The sequence below is a fragment of the Crocodylus siamensis genome, chromosome 1, assembly GCF_052110815.1.
Source record: "Crocodylus siamensis isolate JL-2025a chromosome 1, ASM5211081v1, whole genome shotgun sequence".
Classification (NCBI taxonomy): domain Eukaryota; kingdom Metazoa; phylum Chordata; order Crocodylia; family Crocodylidae; genus Crocodylus; species Crocodylus siamensis.
Genome location: NC_143395.1, coordinates 378632535 through 378645218, shown reverse-complemented (window position 1 = coordinate 378645218; position 12684 = coordinate 378632535). Strand labels below are relative to the sequence as shown.

The 12684-nt window shown below is 50.0% G+C and overlaps 1 protein-coding gene across 2 annotated transcripts in view; it reads right to left on the bottom strand.

The window, feature by feature from the left end:
- KATNAL1 (katanin catalytic subunit A1 like 1) overlaps positions 1 to 11956 on the bottom strand; it is a 64989-nt gene extending 53033 nt beyond the window's left edge. Inside the window, exon 1 of one of the 2 annotated variants that reach the window (XM_090028142.1) lies at positions 11804 to 11956. The gene's annotated coding sequence lies outside the window, so the exon portion shown is untranslated. Of the gene's footprint in view, positions 1 to 11130; positions 11150 to 11803 lie in introns of those variants that run through there. The other variant, XM_090028150.1, reaches the window with a different exon arrangement.
- Between the last annotated feature and the right edge of the window lie 728 nt (positions 11957 to 12684).

The window sequence follows — 12684 nt, the reverse complement described above, 5'->3', positions numbered from 1 at the left end:
GGTAGAGGGGGGGCACTCTGAGGTGCTCTGGGTTAGAGTAAAAGGCAGTCCAGGGGAGAGAGACTTAACGGTGGGAGTCTACTATAGACCTCCCAACCAGGGAGAAGAGCTCGACCAGGAATTCTTAGGTCAGCTCACAGAGGCAGTGAGGGCTAAGGATGTGGTCATCATGGGGGACCTGAACTTCCCAGACATCTGCTGGGAAGAGCAGTCAGCCAAGTCTGACCGCTCACGTCGGTTCTTAGCCAGAGTGCAGGACCTCCATCTAACCCAGGAGGTGCACAGCCCCACCAGGGGAGACGCCTTGTTGGACCTGGTGCTGGCCACGGGTGATGACCTGGTGAGGGGGCTGCGGGTGATGGGCCACCTGGGAGACAGTGATCATCGCTTGCTGGAATTCACCATCCAGCGTAAGGTGGCAAAGGGCTGCAGCAAGGCAACAGCCCTAGACTTTAGGAGGGCTGACTTCAACAAGCTAAGGAGGATCGTTGGGGAAGCGCTGAGGACCCAGAGGGGAAGGGAGCCAGATGTCCAAGGTGAGTGGTTGCTCCTTAAGGAGACGATCCTCCATGCCCAAAGGGAGGTAATCCCAACAAGGGTCAAAGGGAGCAGGAGGGCACATAAACCCCCATGGCTCACTAGGAGCATCCGGGAATGTCTCCTTGCTAAAAGGGAGGCATACACCCAATGGAGGGATGGGGTCATCACCAAGAAGGACTATGTTACAGTCGCCCGAGGATGTAGGGGGGCAGTCAGGAAGGCCAAGGCAGAGATGGAGATAGGACTAGCTTCCCGGATTAAGGACAATAAGAAGTCCTTCTTCAAATACATAGGGGGTAAAAAGAGGGTCCCGGGTAATGTGGGGCCCCTGCAGGACACGATGGGCAACTTAGTCGTCATGCCAGATGACAAAGCTAACATATTTAACGATTTCTTTGCCTCTGTCTTCCTAAGTAGGGACCAGTTCAGCCACCTCCCTGCTGGGCCCCCCTCGGGCCCCGGGAGAGACACGCCTGAGCCAGGGGTTAGCGAGGAGTTAGTTAGGGTACTTCTGGAGAGGCTGGACGTGTTCAAGTCCGCTGGTCCGGACGATCTTCACCCTAGGGTTCTACAGGAACTGGCCGAGGTCATTGCGGGACCCCTGGCGCAGCTCTATGAGCACTCGTGGTGCTCTGGTGAGGTGCCGGAGGACTGGAAGAGGGCCAGTGTAGTCCCTATCCTCAAAAAGGGAAAAAAAGAGGACCCGGGAAATTACAGGTCAGTTAGTCTTACCTCAATCCCGGGTAAGCTCTTTGAAAAAATCATCCTGGCACACATCCAGGAGGGCCCTGCAGGGGAATGCATGCTCAGGGGCAACCAACATGGGTTCATCAGTGGCAGGTCTTGTCAGACCAACCTGGTGGCCTTTTACGATCAGGTCACCAAATCATTAGACGCAGGGGTTGCTGTGGATGTAGTCTTTCTGGACTTCCGGAAGGCTTTCGACACTGTCTTTCACCCTGTCCTCATCAAAAAGCTGGGAGACTGTGGTGTCGATGCCCACACGGTCAAATGGGTCGCCAACTGGCTAGAGGGCCGCACCCAGAGGGTGGTAGTGGATGGGTTCTTCTCGACCTGGAAGGACGTGGGCAGTGGGGTTCCGCAGGGCTCGGTCCTCGGGCCCGCACTGTTCAACATCTTCATCAGTGACTTGGATGAGGGGGTAGAAAGCACCCTGTTCAAGTTTGCTGATGACACTAAGATGTGGGGGGATGTGGGTGCACTAGAAGGGTGCAATAGGCTACAAGCTGACCTTGACAGGTTGCAACGGTGGGCGGATGAGAATAGGATGGGGTTTAACACTGATAAGTGCAAGGTGTTGCACATGGGGAGGAAGAACCGGCACCACACTTACAGGTTGGGGAACTCCCCTCTTGCCAGCACGGAGACGGAAAAGGATCTTGGAGTCGTCATTGACTCCAAGATGAACATGGGCCAGCAGTGTGGGGAGGCAGTCAAGAAGGCCAACCGTACCCTGTCATGCATCCACAGATGCATCTCGAGCAGGTCCAGGGAGGTGATCCTCCCCCTCTATGCGGCACTGGTCAGGCCGCAGCTGGAGTACTGCGTCCAGTTCTGGGCGCCACACTTCAAGAGGGACGTGGACGATATGGAAAGAGTCCAGAGGAGGGCCACTCGTATGATCAGGGGTCAGCAGGGCAAGCCTTATGAGGAGAGGCTACGGGACCTGAACCTGTGCAGCCACCACAGGAGAAGGTTAAGGGGGGACCTTGTGGCCTGCTACAAACTGGTCAGGGGGGATCAGCAGGTATTGGGGGAGTCCCTGTTCCCCCGTGCGCTGCCAGGAGTGACCAGGAATAACGGTCACAAGCTGGCAGAGGGTAGGTTTAGATTAGATATTAGGAGGTGCTACTTCACAGTCAGGGCGGCTAGGGCCTGGAACCGGCTTCCAGGGGAAGTGGTGCAGGCTCCTAGCCTAGGGATTTTTAAAAGGAAGTTAGATGAGCACCTTGCCGGGGTCATCTGACCCCGGTGCTCTTTCCTGCCAAGGCAGGGGGTCGGACTAGATGATCTTCCTAGGTCCCTTCCGACTCTAGCTACTATGAAACTATGAAACTATGAAATCTAAGACAACCCTGAATTTAAGATGCCCCAACCTCAACAGATTCTATACATGGAAAATGTATAAATGTAACAATGTATATAAACAAATTATTGGACAGTTGTCTTAATTCGCCCTCCCCACCACTGTAGGGTGCGGGCAGTGGAGAAGCAGGTGGTATAGGATGTCAAGTAGCTTGCCCACAGCTTGTACCTTCCTCCTGCTACCTCTGTCCTCCCCTTCCCTCTCTGCACTCCCTCCTGTCCCTCTCCCACTCAAGCTTCTGCCCCCACATCCCCACACTGCTTTTGCACCCTCTTTCCCCCTCCCCTCCCCAGCCTTCGCTCCCTCCACCCTTACCTTGCTCCATGCCAGCAGGATCCATCCACAGTGCAGACCTGGGGCACTGACCATGGCCCCAGCCCAGCCTCTGTGCATGCCATTGCCATGGGGCCAGGCTGGGAGTGTGCTCAGTGTCCTAGGCTACAACATGGACAGAGACTACCAGTGCAGAGCAAGCGTAAGGGAAGAAGACAGATGGGCAGGCAGGGAAGCAGAGGTTATGTGAAGGGAACAAGGAGGGGATGGTAGGGTGCAGAGGCAGCAGAAGGGGGCAGGCAGCAGCTGCAGCTATGGCCCCAACCCCAAGTACAGGCTGAAGTCCAAGCCACAGCAGCTGCTGCCCCCCCACAGCCACACTCGTGCTCAATTCCAAGATGAGGGGAGTGAAATGGGAGTGAAAAATGGGAACGAAAAACCTTGTCTTAGAACTGAGTAAATATGGTATGTCTGTTCACATGAAAAAAAATTCTTGAGACCTTTTCTTTAAGATCAGTGTCCCCGTTCTTTGAAGCTGCGATTTGAAATTGGGCAGGTACTGTGTCAGAAACACTTGGCAGAGACCTTCTTTGATTTCCAACAATTCCAACCTCATAGTTGCACCTCTCATGATTACTGGTGCTCACAGACTGGGCATATGCCTTCCTCAAAGAGCAATGGCCACATTCTGCCCCAACACTATGGGGTAAAGCTTGAATTTTCTTGTAATGCTGCTCCAGCACAGGGCCAAGCACTAGAGCTGAGAGTAAGAAACCTCTGTTCTCAATTACTAATGCTGCCTTAGTAGTAGAAGAAAAGAGGTGAAAAGAATTTGACTGACATGCTGAGGAGAGAAAACCTGGACCAAGGAAGACAGAAAGGACCTGCCTGGAACAAAAGTTGGGTGAAACTAGGACTTTAGGTGGAGAGAGAAGATCTGTGATTACTCGCGTAAGAAAATAGGGATTGTAAGTTTGGAGGCTGGTGGGAAGTATCAGGAGTCATTAAGAGAAATAAAAGGATAATTGGCAGCCATCTGGCTGAGAAGGAGAATGTGAGGCTGTAACAGACTGGAGGAGAAGCAATGGAGGGGGAAACTGGGACCCTCTGAACAAGGAAAGTGGAAGTATCAACCAGCAACAGAGAAAACAATGGCAGACAAACAGATCTGACAAGGAATTGGGGTACAGGATGGGTCCTGGTCCTGTCTAGTTAAGGAAACTGGAGACTGGGACAAGAAGAACCAAGATGGGAAGAGAGAATGAAACTGGATAAAGACTGGGGGAGGGAGGGGAGGCCTAAATGCTGAACGAGATTGTGAATGGTATGAGAAGCCTGAGGAAACTGGGGACTGATACGCAACAAGAATGACTGTGAGACAGGAAGTAGGATTGTGCAAAGGGCGGGAAAGGGACAGTGACAGGACAGGTTGAAAGGGGTAGAAGAACCCTGCCCTCCAAAACCTGGAACAGAATTTATGGTTTCTGAGACTCACTGTTCTTCTCCTATCAGCAAGTATGTATGGGACCCAATGACAAAGCATGTCTTATCTGCAGCCTGGGCTGGGAATTTTGTGTGTGGTGTGCCAGTGTTCCCACTGGGACTTAAACCCAGAGGTTCCCAGCTACAGGGTCTTGCCCCCTTCGTTCAAAATCAGACCAATCACCACCTTTGGGATCAGGAAGGAGTTTTACCCTATAGTCAGATGGGTAGGGACTGTGGACAATGGATCTGTATGGTATCATCCTGCCTCTGGCAAGATGGTTGGACTAGACCTATGGAGGTCCCTCCCATCCCTGCTTGTCTTATTCTCTGAACCCTCACTATTCCCCATAGTGAAGATAATAGCCTATTTTTGCCATCAGCTACTTTCTTAGTGCATGTGGCAGAAGACCGTGCAATATATTTAAAATGTCTAGTGCTCCTAATGAACAATGTGGATATCCATATTGTTTGAATTTCTGTTTTTTCATTTTTTTAACTAAGAAATCATGATCAGGGGATACTGAAATATTAATGAAATCAAGCACTCAGAACTGTGCACAGAACCCAAGCCACTTTGTACATATGTATTATAATATAATCAATCACATGACTGCATACTCTTTTTCTCCACAGGACCTCTGCTCATCTTGTGCACAGGATAGGCTGTACTCATTTAAATGCATGCTACTCAATTGTACAGTATTCTCATGGTTCAAGCTGTAGTATCAGGCCATATTTACTCCACCTTAGTCAAACCTCTAGTATGAAGACAGTATCACCTCAGAAGCTACTATAGCACTCACTACTACATCATCCAAGTGATTCACAAACATTCATTTGTCTTCCCAACACACCTGCACAGTGAAGGAAGGAGCAGTATTTCATACACATTTGACACTAGGGCTGGAAGGGACCTTGGGAGATCATCAAGTCCAGCCCCTGTTAACCCTACTTCACAGGTAGGGAAACAACGTATAGAAATAATAAAGTAAAAAAGTAGCCATTAATTGTAGATGCCAAAGACATGACTTCTTCAGAGTACTTGGCATAACATAACCACTTTGTTCAAAGCACAGCTTTCCTTGACCTCAGCAACTACTGCAAGCCTCAGAACTTCTGCAAATCAAATGCCAGGGCATTAAGTCCATCACTCAGATAAGAGGACTCCACAACTGGCAATCACCTCTGAAAAGTTTAGTTTAAATGACTTGCCAAACATCACAAAAGGCCTCCATGTCAGAGGCCAAGTGAGAATCCAATTCTTCATATTCAATTGCCTTAACAATGAGACCTTCCAGTCTCATTCTCATCCTGCATTCAGTCCTCTGCCCCATTTGCTATACACCTTCCAACTTCTGAAACAAATTAGCGGAACCCTGGAGACAAAAGCCTGCTTCGCTACACAACCCCACGCCAGGCTCATTCTATGCACTGAATGGGGCAGGAGTCCTGTAGAAAAAAAATGTGACCATGCAGTTAAAAACTGTATTATATGCATGTACACAAGGCAGTTTAATGAAGGCTGTGCAGGGCACTTGCATTGTGCCAACTTCTGAGTGCTTGACTCTGCAACCTTAATAATGTTCTGCTCCTGCAGGTGTGTGCATGCAATAGATAAGGCTAGCCGTCTGTACACCAATTCCTGTGCTCTTAAAGGGATCTGCCTGGTCCAACCTATGTTTACTTGCCCGCCTATCTTTAGGTAGAGCTGAGCTGTGACCTCTTTAGGGTAGGGCCCATTCCCTACTGAATATTGGGAAAGCACTGTGCGCTACTGTGACAAAACAGGAAAGGGGTGGTTGTTTGAGAGTCCCTTTGGGAAGCAGAGATTCAATAGCTGTTTAGCATATTGTTTAAAATATCACCTTACAAGATAATATTTTAAACAATATCACCTTTTATCTGAGGGCCCTACCACATGTTCAAATTAAAGCTGGATAAAAACCAGCTACAGAGTTGTTACACATTTTCAAGCACTAGTTTTATAGCTGATCCACTTTTTACAGCTGGACAGACATTTCATGTGGTAATTACTTTGCATCTATAGCTGGTTTACATTTATTTTGTGATCATGCAGTCAACTGCATGACGGATGTAATGTGTAGCAGGGGCCACAGAGACTTCAGTGAATGTCTTATTTATATTTCTGTGAGAAATTATGTTTCTTGTTCTTCTAAGATGTATAGTTTAGAAATGAGAAAAGTGGCTGGCTTTCAGAGTGTGTTTTTAGATCACAAGAAACAAATTAAGTTTGTGCTCAAACACTAAAAATAAAACTAATCATCTGGGGTCAAAGCCAACCTTGCCATAATTGTTCAAGCATTTCAAATGAATTCATTGGAAATGTTGGCAGGAGTAAGGCAAGGAAGATTTGGTCCTCAATCTTTGAAAGCCTGACTAGAATATGCTCCGATACCTTCTAGCAGCAGAGTACAAGTAATTAGCTTTACTGCTGCTACTGCATCTAGCTACATCAGGCAGAAGACAGTTGTCACACTGCTGTACATAACTATCAGGTAGCAGGTATCCTAATGGTTCATCTGCTGTCAGTGGAACATTAATTGGTGAAAGCAGCACAGATGAGAAATTTAAAAGACAAAAGATACCAGCTGCTTTCTACTTTGTTTGTGCATTTTTTCACCTTTACTCATTCTGCCCACTATGCTCATCAACCAAGCCAATATTATCTTCTCATTTAAGGTCCTGTTACAGCCTTACTCTTCTGTGAAGTCTGTAAGAAGACAGTCAACTATTTTCATTGTGTTTAATGGGATCTGTTCTATTTCTCTAATTAAAGAGCACTAAGATGTGAACATGCCTAGTGATGAATAATCACATTATGCTATTGCTGTAACCTTCATCCTGGTTTGTTCTATCCCTCACACCTTCACACAAGAGGTCATGTCTAAATATAGTCGGCTGTTTTGGGTAAGGACAGCATCCTTCTTGTCTCTGAAGGATGTATTATACCTTTGGATGTTGTAAAATAAATAAGTACTGAGAACATTTAACCCTTTTGCTGTTGAGCAGCACCCTACATGTGTCCACTGCATTTAGTATGAATATATGTTTTTCTAATTAAATTACACACAGGCAAAATGAAACATTAAGGCTGCAAACTCAAGTGCTTAAAAGATAGGAAGTGATAGAATTAAGGTTGCCTGTGTAATCTTTACTCAGCCCTCTTGTGCATGTGTATTATGATATAGTTGTTAATTAGTAAAGGATTACAACCTAGGTTTTCCAAAGAAGCCCTGCCTCATTCAGTATGCAGCAAAGCCGTGCTTTGGGGGATGAATCAAGGTTGGGGAGTGAATGAGGTTGCATAAAACCTTTGTTCTCATTTTTTTTTGCCTTATTGTAGTTCCTAGGCACTCTAATTGTAGACTGGGAAACTCCTGCTAGGTAGTGGACAAACACAGCACAAAAGCTCCATCCTCTCACTCTGCAAGGCTTGCAACTTAAGCATAAGACAAAACATACCAGATGGCTACAAACAGATGGGAGAGTACACTGTGACAGCACTGGTCAGCATGATAGGCAGTGCTCTTGCACACTAGCAGCCTGTTAAGCATTTTTGTAGGCACTGTGGCAAAAGAGAATGTTAAGAAGGAATCTGAAATGAAATAGCTTTATGATGTCTATTCCCCTGTGAGGCTTCTCTCCACAGGAGGAACAGATTAGGAGCAAACACAATGATTTGCACTTAAAAATGTAATGGGCACATGATGAATGTTGGTATCCTGGGCTGATCAGCTATGGGAGCTCACATTTTCACAGCAAATGGCGGGGTTGGGTGGGGGAAGTGGCAGGCCATGGAAAACTTTCAAAATGAAAACGAGTAGCTTATGTCTGATGTGAGAAACAAGAGGGAGCTAGTGGAGGCATGAGGAAAGGAATGCCCTGATAAAAGCAAGAAGCAACAGCAGTCAGTATAGATCTGAGCAGGAAAAAACCCTACATTTTTTAAGGCCAAAGAAAAATATGGCACAGTAATTGCAGTGTACAATGATTAGAACCTAGAAAAGACCTGCCAGTTGTGTGGATGAGCTAGAAAAAGCCAAACCTTCAAATCGTACACAGAAGGCATTTGCAAGATTTAGGCATAAGCTGAAGGGGCCATAATCATTGCATAAACTGGAACGCAGGCACTGAACAGGGCACAGTGCCCAGAACTAGTGGACACTTTTTTCCTTAATCTCTCATAGCTTCATTTCCCTATGTGAAAAAGGGATAATACTCACTTTTCTCAAAAGGATGTTGTGAATATAAAGCTACCAATGGTTGCAAAGAGCCCAGATCCTGTAGGTAAGCTAATGAGAAAACTGTCTTCAGCCTGTGGTTTGAAAAGACTGTAATTAAGGCATGGGATCATGTACTGAACAAAGGGAAAAAGTACTGAAACAGTTGCTCATGAAAGCAGCCCTGAGGCCTTTGGGAGAAATCTATGGAAAAACTGTGATTATGCATTTGGCATCATAATATACAGACACAAGTGCCGTGTCTGCATGAGATGCTGACGACACAGGTAAGCAGCAGGGGCCAGGGCAACGCTGGTCACCTCCTGTGCCAGGGCTGCTCGTAACATAGCAGCACCAGTTCCTCCAATCTGGCTAGAGAACAGGTACAAGGCCCTGGCAGCCCTGGAGGAGGAGGGGCCAGCAGGGGACTCCATGCTTAGGGGCAACCAACACGGGTTCATCAGTGGCAGGTCCTGTCAGTCCAACCTGGTGGCCTTTTATGATCAGATCACCAAATCATTTGATGCAGGGGTAGCAGTGGACAGTCTTCCTGGACTTCTGGAAGGCCTTCGACACTGTCTCTCACCCCGTTCCCATCACGAAACTGGCGGACTGTGGTATCAACACCCACACAGTCAAATGGGTCGCCAACTGGCTGGAGGGCAGCGCCCAGAGGGTGGTAGTAGATGGGTCCTTCCCAACCTGGAAGGACGTGGGCAGTGGGTTCCGCAGGGCTCGGTCCTCGGGCCCACACTGTTCAACATCTTCATCAGTGACTTGGATGAGGGGGTAAAAAGCACCCTGTTCAAATCTGCTGATGACACTAAGATGTGGGGGGATGTGGGCACACTAGAAGGAAGCAACAGGCTACAATCGGACCTAGACAGGTTATAAGGGTGGGCGGATGAGAATAGGATGGGATTCAACACAGACAAGTGCAAAGTGATGCACCGGAGGAGGAACAATCGGCACCATACCTACAGGTTAGGAAACTCCCCTCTTGTCAGCACGGAGGCAGAAAAGGATCTTGGAGTCATCATTGACTCCAAGATGAACATGGGCCGGCAGTGTGGGGAGGCAGTCAGGAAAGCCAATCGTACCTTGCCATGCATCCACAGATGCATCTCGAGCAGGTCCAAAGAGGTGATCCTCCCCCTCTATGCGGCACTGGTCAGGCCACAGTTGGAGTACTGCGTCCAGTTTTGGGCGCCCCACTTCAAGAGGGATGTCGACAGCATGGAGAGGGTCCAGAGGAGGGCCACTCACATGATCAGGGGACAGCAGGGCAGGCCCTATGAGGAAAGGCTACGGGACCTGAACCTGTTCAGCCTCCAGAAGAGAAGGCTGAGGGGGGATCTAGTGGCCTGTTATAAACTAGTCAGGGGGAATCAGCAGACATTGGGGGAGTCCCTGTTCCCCCGAGCACCGCCAGGAGTGACCAGGAATAATGGTCACAAGCTGGCAGAGGGTAGATTTAGGCTAGATATCAGGAGGCACTACTTCACGGTCAGGGCGGCTAGGAACTGGAACCAACTTCCAAGCAAAGTGGTGCAGGCTCCTACCCTGGGGGTTTTTAAGAGGCGGTTAGATGAACACTTTGCTGGGGTTGTTTGACCACAGTACTCTTTCCTGCCATGGCAGGGGGTTGGACTAGATGATCTACTCAGGTCTCTTCTGACCCTAGAAACTATGAAACTACACAGGTGCCCGTGACTACTGCGCAGTAGTGTCATGTCAGGAAGCATGATGCAATGCTACTGCACAGTAGTCATGAGCTACTGCACAGTCAGTGTCACGAAAGCCGTACCTCGGCATTAATGCAGTCATGTAATACTTGTATAAACCATGCAGTCGGCCTCTTTTATAGATGCGGCCAAGGCATCCAAGTGAGGCTCGCCTAGCAACTTCAACTCCAGCACTGCCAACTTTGGAGGGCTTGACTTTGCAACCCCAGTGAAATTCTTTTAATACTAATTTTTGCATGTAATTTCCTAAGCTTTTAAGAACTTAAGAACTGCCATTTACTGGGTCAGACCATAGGTCTGTCTTGCCAGTAGCCTGTGGGCAGCCCTCAGTCACTCAGAGAGTAGATGCTGAAAGGGAGAGTGAATTGGATGTGACCAGGGTTTTCCCCCCTGTTCTTCTCTCGCTTACAGCCTTCAGCATTTAAGGGCTAGAAAGTTCTCATTCAGAGGCCGCATCCGTAACGTCTGGGCTCAACAGCTACCGATGCCCCTTTCCTCCAAAAACGTGTCCTGTCCCATCCCTTTTTGAACCGGCCTCAGCTGTCAGTACTGCAGCACCTCGGGACAGCGAGATCCCCGCTACCTGATGCTCTGAGTGAAAAGGAACTTCCTAGCATTACTTTGACACGGGTCTTTGGGTCTCTTTTACCAGACATCAGATTTACACAGAAGACCTTGTCTGCATATGTTCGTACACCACAGCTACAACCCACACCCCTGCCGTTAGTTTTAAACTTACTGCCCACTCCGTTTGTGTTGTGACCCCCAGTTCGTGCCTTGGGGGACAGCCAGTAGCAAATCCCTGTCGATGCTCTCCCCGCCAGCCAGCATGTTGTCAGACCTCCCGGTGCTCGCCATGAGCCTCTCTTTTCTAAACACAACAGGCCTGGCCCCTCCAGTCTCTCTCCCCATGGACACCCCTCCATGGCTCATCATCCCGCCGCCCCTGCCTGGACCCTCCTCTGGGTCCTGGGGGGGGCACTCGAGGGGGCCCTCGAGAAATGCGGCCGGGGTCACCACGGCCCCCAAGCCACTGGGCGGGGATGGAGGAGCTCGAGCTCCCGCTCCAGAGGCCTCCCCCGCCTCAACACCGTTACACGAGCCCCGCGGCCACGGCCGCGCCCAGGCCTGGGCCTCCGCCAGCGCCACCCAGGCCCGGCCCGGCCCGGCCCGGAGCGCGCTGGGGCTTGCAGTTCCCGTCCGCCCACGCCTCGCCCAGACTGCCCCGGAGCCGCGAGCCGGAGAACTCCATCTCCCAGCGTGCCCCGCGGCACAAGCCTCCCGTGCCCCCTCCGCCGCAGCACCGCAGGGGAAGGCTGACCGCCGGAGCCGGCTCGCACCGCCGCCGGCCCCAGCTCTAGCGGGCTTGTTTGTCACGCCCGCCGCCGCCCGTAGGGCAGACGAGCTGTTACCTGGGCTGAGCCGCCGCCGTCGCCGCCCTCGACCTGCAGCGCGCCCGAGGGGTGGGGGGGGCCCGCGAGCTCCGCCAGGCAGCGGCGCCCGTTGCCATGGAGACGGGGGAGGGAAGAGGACGCCGGGCTGCGGCAACCCGCGGCCCCGCCCCCCGCGCCTGGCCCCGCGCCGCCCCCCCCCCCCCCCTCCAATCCCCGCTGCTGTCCTGGCGGGGCCGGGGAGCCCGGGTTTACTGCCAGGCACAAGGCCCTTCTAGACATGGCCAAAAAGCCTACCAAGCCTGTTGGTTGTAGCCGGGTTGACCTAAGGAAATTAAATAAACATTTTTATCTTTTTGTTGCAAAAATCTAATTGGTCTAATAAAAGATACCACCTCCAGCAGGACTCCTGATTCCTTTTGCCTTGAGACCCATATGGCCACAACTGGGACACCCATTTAAGGACAGACAGGCAAGGTTCTCTGGGTAGAGGAGGTGTCTTTTATATCTTTGTATTAGTTGGTCTAATAAAAGAGATCACCTCTACTCAATGCACCTTGCCTGCAGAGAAGCGGTGCACCCCAGGAAAAGCTTGCACTCCAGGACAGCCTCTAATGAGCAAAGTCTCAGCACAGGTGCTGCAGGTCCATACGCAGAGACGTGCTTTTCACCTCTCAATGGGGTGTTAGTAGGGTCTGACTGCCCCATAGCAGAACCAGGATTTAAAAACTTCCACACGGATAACTGGGGAAGGAAAGGAGGCTGCTGTCCTTCATGTAGACTGACCTATACTTTGCTCCTGAGTTGTACCAGTGTTTGTCAGGTGAGGGGAGCACTGAATGTTAGGAGTCTTGTTTTCTGTCTGAGACCAAAATATGTCCTAGTGGTTACAGACAACCACG